This window comes from Musca autumnalis, unplaced genomic scaffold (assembly GCF_047663935.1).
Source record: "Musca autumnalis isolate F117 unplaced genomic scaffold, ASM4766393v1 scaffold_3, whole genome shotgun sequence".
NCBI lineage: Eukaryota > Metazoa > Arthropoda > Insecta > Diptera > Muscidae > Musca > Musca autumnalis.
Window position 1 is genome coordinate 214309403 of NW_027411866.1, and position 18136 is coordinate 214327538.

The window sequence follows — 18136 nt, forward strand, 5'->3', positions numbered from 1 at the left end:
TGTCCATCCGTCTGTCTGTCTGGCTGGCTGGAGCGCACGATAACTCTCGAACGGATCAACCGATTTGGTCCAAAATTTGGCTTTCGTTATATTTATCGGTCCACTCCTTCCGGTACCTCCCCCACAAAAGTTCGAAAATGTTCGGAAAATTTGTACGTACGATAACTCTTGAAGGGAGTAACCGATTTATTCCTTACTTGTGAAATGTCTACCAGTCTCAATCGGTTCACTCCTTCTGGTACCTCCCACACAAAATTTCGGATAAGTTCACTTTAAGACCTGCTATCGAATCACTTTGATTTTAGTTGAAGCAACTTGCATTCGCTGCCTCAATTACGATGGTAAAAGTTTTTTCAGGGACAAGTCCATACTTCTTGAGCAAACAGCCCGAAGGGTGTAAAAACCCCCTATGGCACCATATGTAGTGTCTGGAGACACACTTCCTTAATGGTCAATCCATTCCTTTAAGCATCTCCTCCGCAAAACTTTTGATCTTTAATACTAATCAACATTTTTGTCGGTTCATACGCCCAAAATTTTTAAGTTTTTTTTATGTTTTTTGGGAAAAAATTGTTTCAATATTCACAGGCTGAGGGTATATCTCTGTCGGCAAAGCCGGCTGATACTTTTTTACTTGTTTTTTCCTTTAAATACATTCTATGCCATATGGCATAGTGTCCAAAAACCACTTTTCCAAACAAAATGTTAAAAAATTAGTTTTGATTATTCATATGGTGGGCTTAAGTACATATATATACAATTTGAAAAATATATTTTTTCAAATCAAAAACAAATAAGAAGCACCAAAAGGGTTAATATACAATCCCTCTGAAGGTCTTCTTATGGAAGCCTAAGAAAGTTTTCTTATAGATGCTTTATAACGGCTTATTATAGAACCCCTAGAAGGTATTCGGATAGAAGTCCCAGAAGATCTTCTTATAGAAGCCTCGAAGGGTCGTCTTATAGCAGCCCCAGAAGGTTTCTGATAAAATGCCCAGAAGGTCTTATCATAGAAGCCAATGAAGGTCTTCTTATAGAAACTCCATAAGGGCTTCCTATAGAAGCAGAAGAAGACCTAGAAGGTTTATAGAAGTCCTAGAAGGTTTTCGCATAGAAGTCGCAGAAGGTATTTTTATAGCAGCCTCAGAAGTTCTCTTTATAGAAGTCCTAGAAGGTTTCTTATATAAGTCCAAGAAGGTCATTTTATACCAGCCCCAGAAGGTATTTTTATAGAAGTCCTAGATGCTTTCTTATACCATCCCCAGAAGGTCTTATTTTACAAGCCCATGAAGATCTTCCTTTAGAAATTTTATAAGGGCTTCGTATAGAAGCCACAGAAATTCTTCTTAAAGAATCCCAATAGCCTAGAGTAGTCAATGCCACTGTCATCCCATTTTGTAGTTAGAGATCTCACTCTGCAGTGATCCGTAATAAGTCCCACAGTGATTTTCATTCCATATCTACCTAGCAGTCGGTGTCTTCATGTTTGTACCAACAGCAGTCTATGCCACTGTTGTCCCATTTTGAAGTTAGAGGTCTCTTATTATAGAAGCCTCAGAAGATCTTTTTATAAAGGCCAGATGAGGTCTTCTTATTGTGTATATCTCAGAAGATATTCTTATAGCAGCCCCATAAGGTCTTCTTAAAAAATCCTAGAAGGTCTTTTTATAGAAGTCCCAGAATGTATTCATATAAAAGCCTCCAGAAGGTTTCTTATAAAAGCCCCAGAAAGTTTTATTATAGAAGCATCTGAAGGTCTATTTATGTAATCTCTATCTCTTCTGCATCCTCACATAGACTTTAATAGTCAACATCATCCCATTTTAAAGTTAGAGATCTCACTCTGCAGTTACATAACGTGATAAGTCCCAAATGATTTTTATCCCTTACTTGTCGAGTGACAGGAGGGGCTTGGTTCTATCACGAGACAACAGGCCAGATTGCTTTGGATGTCCGCATCCAGGTTCCAAGAGCAATTATCGAAGTGCTTTCATTCCATTGGCAGGACAGTTTCATCAACTGGTAGCTCGATATATTTACATATAGCCTCGCGCCAGTTTATCCGTAACCCAACAAAGTTTAACGGTATTGTAGATATCGTGCAGAGCAAACAAGGATAGTTCGAGAATTTATGGTCCGGAACATGAGAGCCACCGACATGACTGGCCAGCAGTTTTGAAATGTTGCTTTTAAGTCCTTTCACCAATACTGTTGCCTTCCTGATAACAATAGTGTCTGCCTGCTATCATTAAGCTTAACCCTGCCAGCAATTGGGTTGTGAGTTTCGCACTCACTCGCCTAAGAGGTCACTCCGGAGACACGCCAAGGAAGATCGTTGGTGAATTGCACAAACAATTTCTGTAGCCATATTGTGATTACGTTTTATCGCGTACGCCGACACTTCGGAGTGACTTCTGAGTGACTTCCAAGGCGATTGTTTACATTTATTGAATGATTCAACACATTTGAACAAATATTGAAAATTTTTATCTGATGATTATATGAGGCAATGGTGCAGTGGTAAGAATACTAGCTTTGCACTCTGAAGGTCCGGGTTCGCTTCCCAAGTCAGGCAACAAAACATAACATTTTTAAAATGACAAAATTAATGTAGACGGAAATTGTAAAGAATAATTTCTCTAACAGGGGGAAAAAAATAAAAAATAAATAAAAATAAAAAATTTAAATAAAAATAAATAGAATTTTTTTTTTTGAATTTCTAGAACTGTCGTGGAAATGATCTTCTAGAAGTGTCGCCGGAGTGACTTCCAATGGAGGTCACTTCAGGGTGACTTCTGCGACTATCGCCACTGTTTTCATCGCCCTGGGCGACACACCTAAGTCACTTCCGCGATAGTTTTTGCTTGCAGGGTAAATGAGTGTTCTCGCGATAAATGCAGACGACTGTGTCTTTCTTCACTTTAGATCACTGCCGACCAAGAAGAGGGCACACAAAATTCTGAATATTCCCAGTTGGAAGTTGTCTGCTATGTGTCTTCAAAGTTGTCTCCAATCCATTAAGTTGAGCGACAAGGTAAGCGAAGTTGTCTTCACGGATGATAGAATGAACATTAACTTGTACCAAGGCACATTACAAGACATTTTCGTTCAAAATGTCACACATCGCACATGGAAGAGCGACAAATTTGGTAACACCGTCTTGTTTAAAGACAATTTTGAAATTTTTCGTTGATGAAATGGTCATCGCAGATTCAATTTCCTACTGGGTTGGCATATTTTGACAGTGTGTTAGTAAGGTTGTATGCATGCATGTTGCAAAACAAAAACCAAATCAAAACATTTGCTCTCTTTTGTGTGCTCTTTCGTTGCGTTCGAGTTTTGTGTGTGTGAATTGCCGAAAAACTTCTTAACTTCAACAATACCAAAGAACGGCATTGGTTAAGATCTGTCTGTATGTTACCAGACCGATGATAAAAGGAGGATTACCATCAGACCAAGTGTCCTTACTAGGAAATAGGCAAACCTGAAGAAGGCGAGCTTAATCGCTTGTGCAACACCTACCACATAGTTAATTTTAGGGCATAGGTGGGCAAATTTGCGAGAGACTCATGTATTTTTTACACTTTTGTGTGTGAGGCAGAGCATTTCTGCCCATCAGTGTTTTAGGGTAAGACTTTTTCGAAGTGAGAGTTCCGCTACGATCCTGACTCTCAAAGCTTAAAGCCGTCCTCGCAGCCTGAAACTGAACATCCAGAGGTTGGAGATCCACGATCTCCGTCAGGCAGTCTGGGGAGTTCTTTGGATTAAGCCCGTGATTAGCATTGATGGATTGAGTTTCGACAGTAACTCTTAACTCCCAAGTGCTTGCCAGAAAGGAAATCCACCGTGGGTTAAGGTGGATAGGACAACGGTTACATACAAACAGTGTATGACATGTGGTCTCAGCCCCCAACTTTTCCCAATACATTTCTTGCAGGAGTAGAGCGTAATAAGTCCTTTCTACGTATCATTTTTCATGTCAAACAGTGGTCTAGGATTGTACTGCCAATGGAACTCCGTCCAAAATTGTAGAGTGGAAATCGGGAATTTTGCGTTTCCTTGTGATCTGGGTTACCTCCAAGACCACTGTAATGGGCCCAGCTTGCCAGTTATACCAGAGTACATTGCATAAGGTCAGTCACTTATAAGCACAATCGAATCATCGGCCATCAACTTAGTCTTCGAAACACACAAAAATTTCATTTATCACCAGAAGGCAGAACAGAGGTGAAAGAACTCCTCCCGTTTCTTTTTGTCCGTAGTTCTCCATCCCGGTTTTACTTACTTACTTAGCTGGCCCATTACAGAACATTTGTTCCATAGACCGAACTAAGAAAATATCTCCAATTCTCTCTGTTTAGTGCTTCGCTTTTTGGAATACCGCGACTTGTCATCTCTTCATCCACTTGTTTGTGCCATCTATTCCTTGGCCTGCCAATTCTGCGTGCACTGCAATGTCGCTCGGATTTATACGCCTTTTTAGCGGGTTCATCATCGCTCATTCTTATGACATGGCCTAGCCAACGCAATCGCTACATCTCGATACATTTAACTATATTGATGTCGTTGTATAGCAGATACAGCTCGTGGTTCATACGACGTCGATATTCACCGTCAACGCAGATCGGTCCGTAGATCTTTCGAAGAATTTTTCTTTCAAACACGCCAAGCACTGCCTTATCTGCTTGCGCAAGTACCCAGGCTTCGGAGCCATACATCAGCACGGGTAGTATCAGTGTTTTGTAATGCGTTATTTTTGTTTGACGAGTGGTGGCTTTGTTTTGGAAGTGCTTACTTAAGCCAAAGTAACATCTGTTGGCCAATACAATTCTTCTTTTTATTTCACAACTGATGTCGTTTGTTGTGTTTACGGCGGTGCAGAGGTATACGAAGTCTTTTACTACCTCAAAATTATAGGAACCAACTTCAACAGTTGGTCCGATTTCAATAGACGCATTGCGCGTCGACACCATCAACTTGGTCTTCTCGCCGTTTACCGCCAGACCCACTTTAGCAGATTCTCCTTCGACCTTCATAAAGGTATCGGTTACTTCTTTTACTGATCGTCCAATGATGTCTATATCATCAGCATAAGCAAGTAACATGTGGCTATTGGTGTAGATTGTGCCACTTCTTTTGACGTTTGCCTCTCGTATAACCTTATCTAGCAGAATGTTCACACAAAAGGCTGTCTCCTTGCCTGAAACCTCTTTTGGTACAAAACTCTTTCGGAGAGGTTTCTTCCTATTTTAACTGAAGATCTTGTGTCAGTTAGAGTCATTTTACAAAGCCGAATGAGCTTTGCGGGGATACCAAATTCAGACATTGCTTGGAATACTTTTGAACTTAGCGGGCTGTCGAAGGCTGCTTTATAATCGACAAAAAGGTGGTAGGTGTCGATCTGCATCTCTTGGGTCTTCTCCAGGATTTGCCGCAGGGTAAATATCTGGTCAATGGTGGACTTGCCAGGTATAAAGCCGCAGTGGTATGGCCCAATTATTTCGTTGACCATGGGCTTTAGTCGTTCGCACAATATCCCTGACACTTGTAGGCGATAGGGAGAAGACTTATGCCCCTATAGTTGGAGCATAAAGTCTTATCTCCTTTCTTATGGACGGGACACAGGATGCTTAGGTTCCAATCGTCGGGTACGCGTTCTTCCTGTCAGATGGAGCTAACTAGCTGAAGCATACACCTTATCAGCGTGTCGCCTCCGGTTTTAAACAGCTCGGCTGGTAGGCGATCAGCTCCTGCTGCCTTATTATTCTTCAGCCGGTTTATTGCTGTCATTACCTAATCTTGGCCGGGTGGTATACATTCAATACCATCTTCTGGGATTGGATCTGTGGTATCTTCGTCGACTTCGCTGCTATTGGATACCAGCAGATTGGAGAAATGTTCCTTCCATATCCTGAGCACGCTATCTGTATCTGTTACCAGATTACCTTGCTGGTCTCTACAGGAGGATGTGCCTGTACCAAAGCCATCTGTTTGATGTTTCACTCTTTGGTAGAATTTTCGGACTTCATTCTGGCTCCTGTACATCTCGATTTGTTCACACTCCCGCTTTTCCATCTCTCTCTTTTTCCTGCGGAAAAGACGTTTCTCCTCTCTCCTTTTCTCCCGATACCTCTCTCGTGCGCTACGCGTTGCTACTGATTGTAAAGTAGCCCTATATGCATAATTTTTCTCCACAGAAGCAGCACGACTTCCTGATCATGCCATGGATTCCTTGGTGGAGGTCTCTGATATCCAAGTATGGATTTTGCGGCGGTTTGCATGGAGTGGGCAATACTTCGCCATTGCGGTGATATGTTATCGGGATGAGGAGTGCTTTGATTAAGCAGTTGGGCCAGTTGAGTGGAACATGCTGTGGCTATCTGTTGTGATTGCAGCTTACTGATGTCCAACTTTCGTGTTGTGTCCATTCGTACTTTGTTTGCTACGTTTAACCGGGTGCGTACCTTTGCTGCAACAAGGTAGTGGTCCGGGTCTATGTTTGCACCTCGGAACGATCGTACATCCAACACGCTTGATGCATGTCTTCCATCTATCACAACGTGATCAATTTGATTTCTTGCTCTGCATCCCGGTTTTACCAGGATAAATTTTGATGTCCTCGATGTGTGAGTCACATCCGCATCCAACATAAAAACTAGATGGATGCCGGGAGTGAGTGCATCTGAGGGGTGTTCTGGACCTGTCCATGTGAGGGACTACAACTGTGACTATGCGAGAACTCTGCTCCCAAAAAGTCATCGACGACAAAATAGGAGACTGCTATCGAGGTAAGATGTAGGAAATAGAGAACTTTACGAGTCGGAACAATATATGCGCTTCAGGAAACCAAGCTCAACAACAACTTCAGCTCCATCGCACGGCAACCTGTTCATTTGTACCGAATTGACCAGAAACCAAAAGTGTTTTGCCCAGCTGCTGCCAACCCATTATCATATGCTGCTACAACAACAAAAACTTCAGTTAATAGCGATGATTACAACGTACTGAGGAAGGATCGACCAATAAGCAAGTCAGTTTGCCTGTTGTCTGTTCAATAATGATCCGTACATGGAATGTGTGGAGGTAGCAGTCAGGTGGCAAACTACCCACCTAGATTTTCTTTCGTATAGATCCCGTTGGTAAATAGGTTTACTCTAGTTTATAGGCCCAACATTAGACCTCTTTTAAAAGGACATAACCGTCTTGTCTTAGGGGACTTTAACTGCTATCGAACTGAACTTATATCGAAACAAGTAAAAAAGTGTCAGTCGGCTTTGCCGAAAGATATATAACATTTGAACTTGCCAACAAAAATGTGGATTAGGAATTAACTGCACTAAGACACAAATGTTGAACTTTTGTGGGGGAGGTACCCTTAGGGAGGACCGATATGGGCTATTTTAGAAGTTGGACCAAATCGGTTGAACAGTTCGGGAGTTATCGTGCTCTCCTACCACCACATATCGTGACATAGGGGTTTCTTACACCTTTCGGGCTGTTTTCCCAAGAAATATGGACTTGCCCTGAAAAAAAAACTTTTTGAGGCAGCGAATGCAATTTGCTGCAACAAAAATCTAAGTGATTCGAGAGCAGGTCTTAAAGTGAACTTATCCGAAATTTTGTGCGAGAGGTACCAGAAGGAGTAGACAAATATTGTCCATATTCGAACCTGATCTATATCTGGTAGATATATTAGGTTGTGCAAAAGATGGGATTACGTCGGTCACTCCCAATCAAAGCCATTCGAGAGCATGTCCTAATCTGAACTTATCCGACATTTTGTGTGGGAAGTACCCGAAGGAGTGGACCGATTGAGTCCATATTGAAACCTTATCTAAGTCTGGTACACATTTCAGGATGTGCAAAGTATGGACCAAATCGGTTACTCCCTTCAAGAGTTATCGTGCGCACAAATTTTCCGAACATTTTCGAACTTTTGTGTGGGAGGTACCGGAAGGAGTGGACCGATATAGCCCATCTTCGAACTTAAACTAAGTTGGGACAAAATATTACGAAAGCCAAAATTTGAACCGAATCGGTTCATCCGTTCGAGAGTTATTGTGCGCTCCAGCCAGCCAAACAGACAGACGGACGGACATTGCTCAATCGACTCCAAATTGTCTGAAACACATTTCGTCCAAACATACTTGAGGTCTAAAACCATTATTTCGATGAGGCACATTTTGCCCGTATGAAAGTGTATATACCCTCGTTAGCATAAATGCTGAGGGTATACAAATTGTAGATTCTTGCAGTTCTGGAACAGATCAATTGTTTTTATTCCAGGGTCGAAACCTATATGACATTTTGGGAATGTATTTTCTATTGTAAATGAAGACGTAACTGATCAACCCAGTACCATGTCTACTTGTTCCTCCAGAGATTGTGGACTTTATAACGGACATTTCCTTTTGGTGCCTCCATTCACAAAAATCTTAAGTGCAGTTTAAAAGCTGTTCGAGGAATGTTTTGAAACTTCGAAGGTAGTCCATGTGGGTGACGTAGGGGATGGAAGATACCAAGCAACGGTCCTGACCGGTTTTAACATGACAAAGCCCAGGATTTATCTTGGTCCCTCTTTCATATCAAGTGGACACTGACCTCCCCGTGGTGTCACCTGGGGAACTGCCTTTAACACCCGTTAAAGGTAGTGAGCTAACATGTACCGCGCGTTCACCCATAAGAACGTTAAAAACTTGGGTTTGGGCGTCGGGTTAGTAACCCTCCCCTAGAAAAAAACAGCCTACTATGAAAAAACGAAGGAAAAGAAAAGCAAACCCCTCTAAAGTTGACGAACCCCGCAAACGTTTTAAGGACCATGATCTGCGAATCTGCACCTGGAACGTTCGCACTCTTTATAGAGAAGGTGCAGTCTTCGCATTGTCTGACGTCCTTGAAAAGTACAAGGCCGATATTACTGCCATACTGGAAATACGATGGATTGGGAAAGGCGTCACAACAACACCTAAAGGTGGCGCACTGTATTATAGCTGCCATTTGTAGTTGGTCGGAGGTTAAAACATCTGGTCTCCAGCTTCACCCCATTGAATGAAAGACTCGCTGCAAGTCTATTAAAAGCAAAATTCTTCAACATCAGCTTTATTTCCGCTCATGCTCCCACTGAAGACAAGGACGAACTGACCAAAGATATTTATTACGAGCGCTTAGAAGAAACTTTTGACCGTTGCCCTGCCCATGACATTAAAATCATTCTAGGCGATTTTAATGCCAAAATTGGAAAGGAGAATATCTCTGGCCCAACAGTAGGGAAATTCAGCCTCCACAGTGAAACATCTGACAATGGTATGAGGCTGATAGACTTTGCAGCTGCAAAAAACATGGTAGGTAGCAGTACCAGATTTAATCATCTCGATATTCATAAGGGCACCTGGCTGTCTCCAGATCAGAAAACAAGAAATCAAATTGATCATGTTGTGATAGATGGAATACATTCATCGAGCGTGATGGATGTTCGATCGTTCCGAGGCGCAAACATTGATTCGGACCACTACCTTGTTGCAACTACCGCTTAAACGTAGCAAACAAGGTACGAACAGACACAACACGAAAGTTAGACATCGGTAAGCTGCAATCACAACAGATAGCCACAGCATATTCCACTCAACTAGCCCAATTGCCTTATCAAAACACTCCTCATCCCGACAACGTATCAGCGCAATGGCAAAGCATTGCCCACTCCATGCAAACAGCCGCCAAATCCATACTTGGATACCAGAGACCTCTACCAAGGAATTCATGGTATGATCAGGAGTGTCGTGCAGCCACCGAAGAGAAAAATGCGACATATAGGGCTACTTTACAATCCGTAGCAACGCGGCGCACGAGAGAGATACCAGAAGAAAAGGAGAGAGGAGAAACGTCTTTTCCGCAGGAAAAAGAGAGAGATGGAAAAGCGGGAGTGTAAAAAAATCAAGATGTACAGGAGCCAGAATGAAGTCCGAAAATTCTACCAAAGAGTCAAGCATCAAACTGATGGCTTTGGTACAGGCACATCCTCCAGTAGAGCCAGCAAGGTAATTTGGTAACTGATACAGATAGTGTACACAGTATATGGAAAGAACATTTTTCAAAACTGTTGGTATCCAATAGCAGCGAAGACGACGAAGATACCACAGATCTAATCCCAGAAGATGGTATTGAATGTATACTGCCCAACCAAGATGAGGTAAAGACAGCAATAAATCGGCTGAAGAATAATAAGGCAGCAGGAAGCGATGGCTTACCAGCCGAGCTATTCAAAACCGGAGGCGACACGCTGATAAGCTGTATTCATCAGCTAGTTAGCACCATCTGGCAGGAAGAATGAGTACCCGACGATTGGAACCTGAGTATTCTGTACCCCGTCCATAAGAAGGGAGATAAGACTGTATGCTCTAACTATAGGGGCATAAGTCTACTCCCGATTGCCTACAAGATCGTGTCAGGGATATTGTGCGACCGACTAAAGCCTATGGCTTTAGACCTGGCTAGTCCACCATTGACCAGATATTTACCCTGCGGCAAATCTTGGAGAAGACCCAAGAGATGCAGATCGACACCTACCACCTTTTTGTCGATTATAAAGCAGCCTTCGGGAGCCCGCTGCGTTCAAAGGTATTCCAAGCCATGTCTGAATTTGTTATCCCCACAAAGCTCATCCGGCTTTGTAAAATGACTTTAACTGACATGAGGTCCTCAGTTAAAATAGGAAAGAACCTCTCCGAAGGGTTTGGAACCAAAAGAGGTTTCAGACAAGGAGACAGCCTTTCATGTGTTCTCTTCAACATCCTGCTGGAAAAGGTTATACGAGAGGCAAACGTCAAAAGAAGTGGCACAATCTACACCAATAGTCACATGTTACTTGCTTATGCTAATGATATATACATCATGGGACGATCAGTAAAAGAAGTAACCGATACATTTGTGAAGGTCGAAGGAGAATCTGCTAAAGTGGGTCTGGCGGTAAACGGCGAGAAGACCAAGTTGATGGTGTCGACGCGCAAAGCGTCCATTGAGCTCGGACCGACTGTGGAAGTTGGTTCCTATAATATTGAGGTAGTAAAAGACGTCGTCTACCTCGGCACCTCCGTAAACACAACAAACGACATCAGTTGTGAAATAAAAAGAAGAATTGTATTGGCCAACAGAAGCTACTTTGGTTTAAGTAAGCAGTTTAAAAACAAACCCACATCTCGTCAAACAAAAATAACGCTCTATAAAACACTGATACTACCCGTGCTGATGTATGGCTCCGAAGCCTGGGTACTTGCGCAAGCAGACATGGCAGTGCTTGGTGTGTTTGAGAGAAAAATTCTTCGAAAGATCTACGGACCAATCTGCGTTGACGGTGAATATCGACGTCGCATGAACCACGAGCTGTATCTGCTGTACAACGACATCAATATTGCAGCGATTGCGTTGGCTAGGCCATATCATAAGAATGGGCGAAGATGAACCCACTAAAAAGGCATATACAGCCCACTAAAAAGGCATGGACTACACATGTATATCGGATAATTCCTTCAGGGAGGTACCTGAAGTTCAGTCCTATTGCGCTTAGTCCAGCTTAGTGCAACTTCTAGTATTGTCGTTTTGATCTTGACTGCATTGTACATTTTTTACCAGGGGAGGCGTATTAATGGGAGTTCCTGCAGATTCTCTCTCTATCTTTCATTAATTAACATTTTAAGAGGATTCCGTGTCGATTAATGACCTCTAACAAGGCCAGTCGAAAATTATGATTTTGTAACTGTCTCTGTTTCAATTGAGATTAGATTACCAAAAAAAAATGTTGTGAACCTTACCCAAGCGAAATCTTTGGCATAGTCATGCTGATTACAAATTGTGTCTGTACTTGGTAATGGGTTATAGTAACGACCTTAACATACGTCATCAAAGACAACGACGACTGCGACCGAGTACATGGACAAATGTTAGAATACGAAAACCAACAACACCACAACCCCATTATATACACAAACACACTCCCTCCCACCCACCCTCTCTTTCCGCAAAACAACTTGGCGAAAGGAACAACAAATTTCATCATTTGAAATCATCATTGTGACGTCAATGCCGCCTCAACCACCAAGCGAATGAAATTCTAACGAAAGTCAACATTTTTAAGAGTGTGACCGACCGAACGAACGACCCTAACGATGGCTATACGAAGTTCTACACAAGCCCCCAAAAAGTTTGTATGTAAGAGAAGTTTTTCTTCTTCTTCTGTTATACATACACATCACGAGAGTTAAAAAAAGACCCCAACGACCGATGACAAAAAAGGAAGAAATGTCAAAATACACTTTTGAAAGTCAAACTAAAAATAGCTGACGAAGTAGAACAAGAGTCCAAAGTACGATTACATGGTCGGGTGGGTCGGTCATTCGGTTGTTTTAAGGGGGCTTGGTTTGGATTGTGGAATGTTGTTGGAAATTGAAAAAAAGTAAGAAACAAGAAGAAGGCGAAATAAAAAGCAAATCTACAAATCCATAACAACAACTGCAGACTGAAGCTGTGTAAAGGGTGGACGAGAAGAAGAAGAAGGCAGAAAAGAGAAACATTTGCAAAAATCAATTTGTTTTTTTTTCTGCTACTGCCAAAAGAATTAGCACAACTTGCAGCCAACAACAAAATTCACATACTTTTACATAATATAAAAGTAGGTATTAATGTATATGTATGGGTGTGTATCTATAAAATACCACCACACTTTCAGATACATACACAGTTGACTGTGTTAGTATGCAAATACAGACATGAGACGAGCCCCCTTTCTAAAACTGGAAATATGTATCGCCGTCCGTCGTTCAGCACTATACAACCAAGCACATAATGACTTGATGAATGGTCGGATGATGGGGTGTTCAGAGGGTTAAGGGGAATTACGTTGAAGCAGTTAGTTGTATACTCGCATTTGTAGAGTGTACAGGCAATGTACTCACATTTTGTGAAATAGAATGAACACAAAAAATGAGAGACTGGGCTCATTGTGGAATATTGCTTCATTTCGGGTACATATTTAGCAGAGAAAAAATATGTACGTATATATTTTGAGAGGTGTGTACCACAAAGATGGGAATTTGTGCTAAGAAATTTTTTGTCTTGGATTTTAATAAAAATATAAAATGGTCTCCTCTCCGTTGAATAAAACCATTTTTATACCCTCAGCATTTATGCTAACGAGGGTATACAGAATTTTTTGCTTACCTGCACATTCAAAAATTGCAAGACTTCTTGTGCAAGAATGCCCAAAATGCCGGAAGCTTATAATCGCTTTCCTGCCCAACAAAGCAGATATCTTTAATATTGTGTACGTGCCTATGATGTGAAGCTATAAGCAATATTGAAATTATAAATTGAGCGTCATTTCATGCTCGGGAGGGACAACGTCTATTTTTTACTTTGAATTCTCTTTTCTTTTGCTGTCTTTGTTTTGCACACTTCTTTCCAATACAAAATGAGAGTGGTTGAATTTTGAGTTCGCAAAAAATGTTCAATTTTTTTTCTTGTGCAGCTATATACAAATTCTACAACCAAATTAAAATAAAATCACCAAAATGTTGATGCAGCTATGTCCAAAATGCAGCTATTGAATGTGCAGTTAAACATAATATATTGAAAGGAATCTAGAAAATAGTTGCTTAAAAATGATTTTTGGTCAGGAAACGCCAAAATGCAGGTACGAATGATGCAGGTAACCAGAAATTACTGTATACACTTTCATACGGACAAAATGTGCCTCATCGAAATAATGGTTTTAGACCCCAAGTATGTTTGGACGAAATGTGTTTCAGACAATTTGGAGTTGATTTAGCAATGTCCGTCCGTCTGTCTGTCTGGCTGGTGCGCACGATAACTCTCGAACGGATGAACCGATTCAAATTGTGGTTTTCGCAATATTTTGTCCAATCTTAGTTTAAGTTCGAAGATGAGCTATATCGGTCCACTCCTTCCGGTACCTCCCCCACAAAAGTTCCAAAATGTTCGGAAAATTCGTGGGCACGATAACTCTTGAAGGGAGTTACCGATTTGGTCCATACTTTGCACATCGTGAAATTTCTACCAGACTTAAATGAGGTTCCAATATGGACTCAATCGGCCCACTCCTTCGGGTACCTCCCACTCAAAAGTTCAGTTTAGGACCTGCTCTCGAATCGCTTTGATTTTTGTTGCAGCAGCTTGTATTCACTTCCCCCCATACGACGGTACAAGTTTCATGAGGGGCAAGTACATACTTCCTGAGAAAATGGCCGGAAAGGTGCAAAAAGCCCCAATGACAGCGTGTGTAGTGGTTGGAGCGCACGATAACTCTCGAACGGATCTGTCGATTCGGTCCAAAATTTGGCCTACGTAATATTTTATCAAAACATAGTTTAAATTCGATGTAATCCATACTTTGCACATCCTAATATATCTACCAGATATAGATCAGGTTCGAATAAGGACTATATTTGTCTACTCCTTCTGGTACCTCTCGTACAAAATTTCGATTAAGTTCACTTTAAGACCTGATCTCGAATAACTTTGATTTTTGTTGAAGCGATTTGCATTCGCTACCTCCATTACGACGGTAAAAGTTTTTTTTCAGGGGCAAGTCCATATTTCTTGAGAAAACAACCCGAAAGATGTAAAAAAACCCCTATGTCACCATATGTGGCGGTCGGAGAGCACGATAACTCTCGAACTGTTCAACCGATTTGGTCCAACATTTGGTCTTGGTCATATTATATCCAAACTTAGTTTCATGGGCAATACCGGTCTACAACTTTCGGTACTTCTCCCCAATATTTAAAAAATGTCACTAAAATGCCAGGACGATATCACTTGAATGGGGCAAACAATTGGTGATGTCTCGGAACGTCCTTTCCGCTACCCGAACATCAGAAGGATTGGGCAATTTTCTGAAGCGGTGATAGGTGAACTCTCTGAAACTCGGCCAATCAGCTTTCCCATGATTAACGAATGTGCGGCGTTCAGAGGTGATGAAATCGGGTGGTCTGCTGATGGAGACAATTTTGGGGAGATGGTCTGATCCAAGGGACATGACGGGTTGCTAGGTGACGTCATTTGTCAGACCAGTGTAGGAATTCTGTAACTTTTATCGATTAAAAAGTTGTTAAAATTTCTTTTGTTTTTGTAACAACTACAAAACAAACAAATGAAATTGTTGTAAAATAAACAATGAGTAAAGTTGTTAAAAAGTTACAGAATAGGCCTACAGTATAGGAATTCTGTAACTTTTATCGATTAAAAAGTTGTTAATATTTCTTTTGTTTTTGTAACAACAATGAGTAAAGTTTTTAAAAAGTTACAGAATAGGGCTACAGTAGGCCTATTCTGTAACTTTTATCGATTGAAAAGTTGTTAAAATTTCTTTTGTTTTTGTAACAACTACAAAACAAATTGTTGTAAAATAAACAATGAGTGAAATTGTTAAAAAGTTTCTGAATAGGGGGCAGTAGGCCTATTCTGTAACTTTTATCGATTGAAAAGTGGTTAAAATTTCTTTTGTTTTTGTAACAACTACAAAACAAACAAATGATATTGTTGTAAAATAAACAATGAGTAAAGTTGTTAAAAAGTTACTGAATAGGGGGGCAGGTGACACGATGGTTATGTCTGGCGAACTGTGACACGCTTCTCTAATTCTGGTAGGGGCGTCCTCATTGGCCGAGTAAAACGTAGAGCTATCAATCTGCTCAGCCAGCGCTATACCCCTCTGGTCGTTTCCGAGGGTCGAATGTCACATCTCATGATGCGCATTAAAGTCCCTCATGACCAGACGATTATGACCTTCCAAAATCGGCCTAATGTCAGGCTTATACTCTGAGATACAGCCATTTCTCGGCGGGATGTATACGTTCAGCAACTCTATCCCGGCAGTTCCACACCTGACTGCTACCCCCATACATTCCATGTACGGGTCGTTAGAGGCAGGCTCAAGCGAGATAGGTCTGTATTGAACAGACTGGTGCAAAAAGAAAGCTAGTCCCGCACCTCCACATCTGGTGCGATCCTTCCTTATTACGTTGTAACCATCAAAACGTACTGAGCTGTGGTCGTTCAGCATGGATTCCTGCACCGCCGCGACCTTGATCTTCTTCCGATTCATGAAGCCAACTATTTTATCGATCTTACCTCGGAGCCCATTGCAAAAATGATACATTTTCTGGGATTGGAACAACAACGGCTGGCGTTAAATGCTGCGCGTGCGGCTGCTGTTTGGGAGACTGCGGGAGAGTTTCGTAATCCGACGACGAAGGAGTTTCGTAATCTGACGACGACGACTCACTGGGGGCTGTGTTCGTGCAGCATGCAGCAACATAGTCCCTATCGTAGTCCCTTGCGTGGGCAAGTCCAGAGCAACCCCTTAAATGCACCCACTCCTGACTTCTATTGCATCTCACCGAAGATTGGATATGGGTGAAGATGCAGATGTGACAAACCGAGCACAAATATATTGGCCCTGGGTTTTCCTCCGTCCCGGCACAGACCAAAAGAATCCGGAGCAGACATTCCGGAATATGCCGCTCCCAGCACAGAAAAACGAAACAAATACAAACACATGTACACTGAGGTGGCAGCCGCTGGCCGGAACGCTGATGTTGTGTGGTCTCGGGTCAATCCGGTACGAAAGAACCCGCTGCCATGGGAGCTAATTGGTAGGTATCCTTATTGTAGATGTTTGAATTGCAAAGTCTCTCCGAAAGTCCAGGTATATACGTGATTGGCTTATATAGTTTTTCCACTTTCTTTTCTTTAGTGGATTGTTGTTATTATGTTTAAATAACTCGTTAATAGCCTTCTTCGGGAAATCGTTCTTAATTAGAATATTTCGTATTCGTTCTTCTTGTGGAATTGTTCGTCGCTTATGCTATGAACTCTCTTAATGAAGTTAATGGCGGTATTTATCTTTATTCGTCTGGGATTTTTAGAGTAAAAATTGATCAATCGTCCTGATGCTGTCGTCTTTTGGTACCAATCTAATATTAACTTCTTGTCCTGTCTGATTATTATGGCGTCCAAATAAGGCAATTTTCCATTTTCTTCAGTTTCGTGGGTAAATTGTACATGCTTATCAAGCGAATTCAATATATTTAAAGTATTTTCAAATTCTTTTTTCTTCACAATACAAAACAGATCGTCAACGTACTTCGTTAGTAGTTTCGGTTTTATCGTCCATTTCTCCATTGTAGCGTCCAATAACTCCTCCATTACAATATCCGCAATAATTTTTTAGCTGTTGGTACGTACACCTTGTCATAATACATAAAATATCTTGATTCTTTTATACAAAGAGTCAGTATTTCAATGAAGATGTCCTTTGGTATATTTGTGTGTTCTTTAATTATGTTCCATTTGTCTGTGATTGTCTTCAAGGCTAAATTTGTAGGTATGCTAGGGAATAATGATATGACGTCAAATGATAGTAAAATTTAGTCCTCTTCAATCATCGTATCATTAATTCTGCCTTTTAACTCCAGTGCATATTTGATATTATAAATAGAATTCTTCGTCAAATGTTTTAAAATGTATACCATATTTTTTGAGAGTTCATATGTAGGAGCATTTATGGATGAGCAAATCGGTCTTAGAGGAATCCCTTGCTTATGAATCTTAGGGAGGCCATAAGTTCTTGGAGCAACAACTGTGTTAGCCATCATTTTGTTTTTATTGTACACTGCACCCCGGTTATCTACCTCTCTGCTTAACTGCCTTTCCCGTTTAATTGCCTCACAACTTAAATCCCCAAAGTTTTTTCATATAAATGAGTTCAAACTTTCCCGGTTAACTACTTTTCTATAAGTACCCAATTCGGATATTTGCCCGTCTAATATTTTCCCCAAAAGGAACATACAATAATACTTTTATCGGATTATTACCCACGCTGGTGTATTTCTGAGATAATCAATTTCGATGTCTACCTGAATTGTGATGAAGATGTAAAGTTATATGTTATGCTCACTGATGACTAAATTTCTTATGGGTTAAATAATATAACTTATATATTTTTAGAATTGAAATGAACTATTCTACTATACACCGTTCAGTTTTTTGACAATTATGTTCCAATTGTTGTCATTTTTTGCAAGGTTGAGATGAGATTTTCATAACTACCCATATGAGGTAGCTA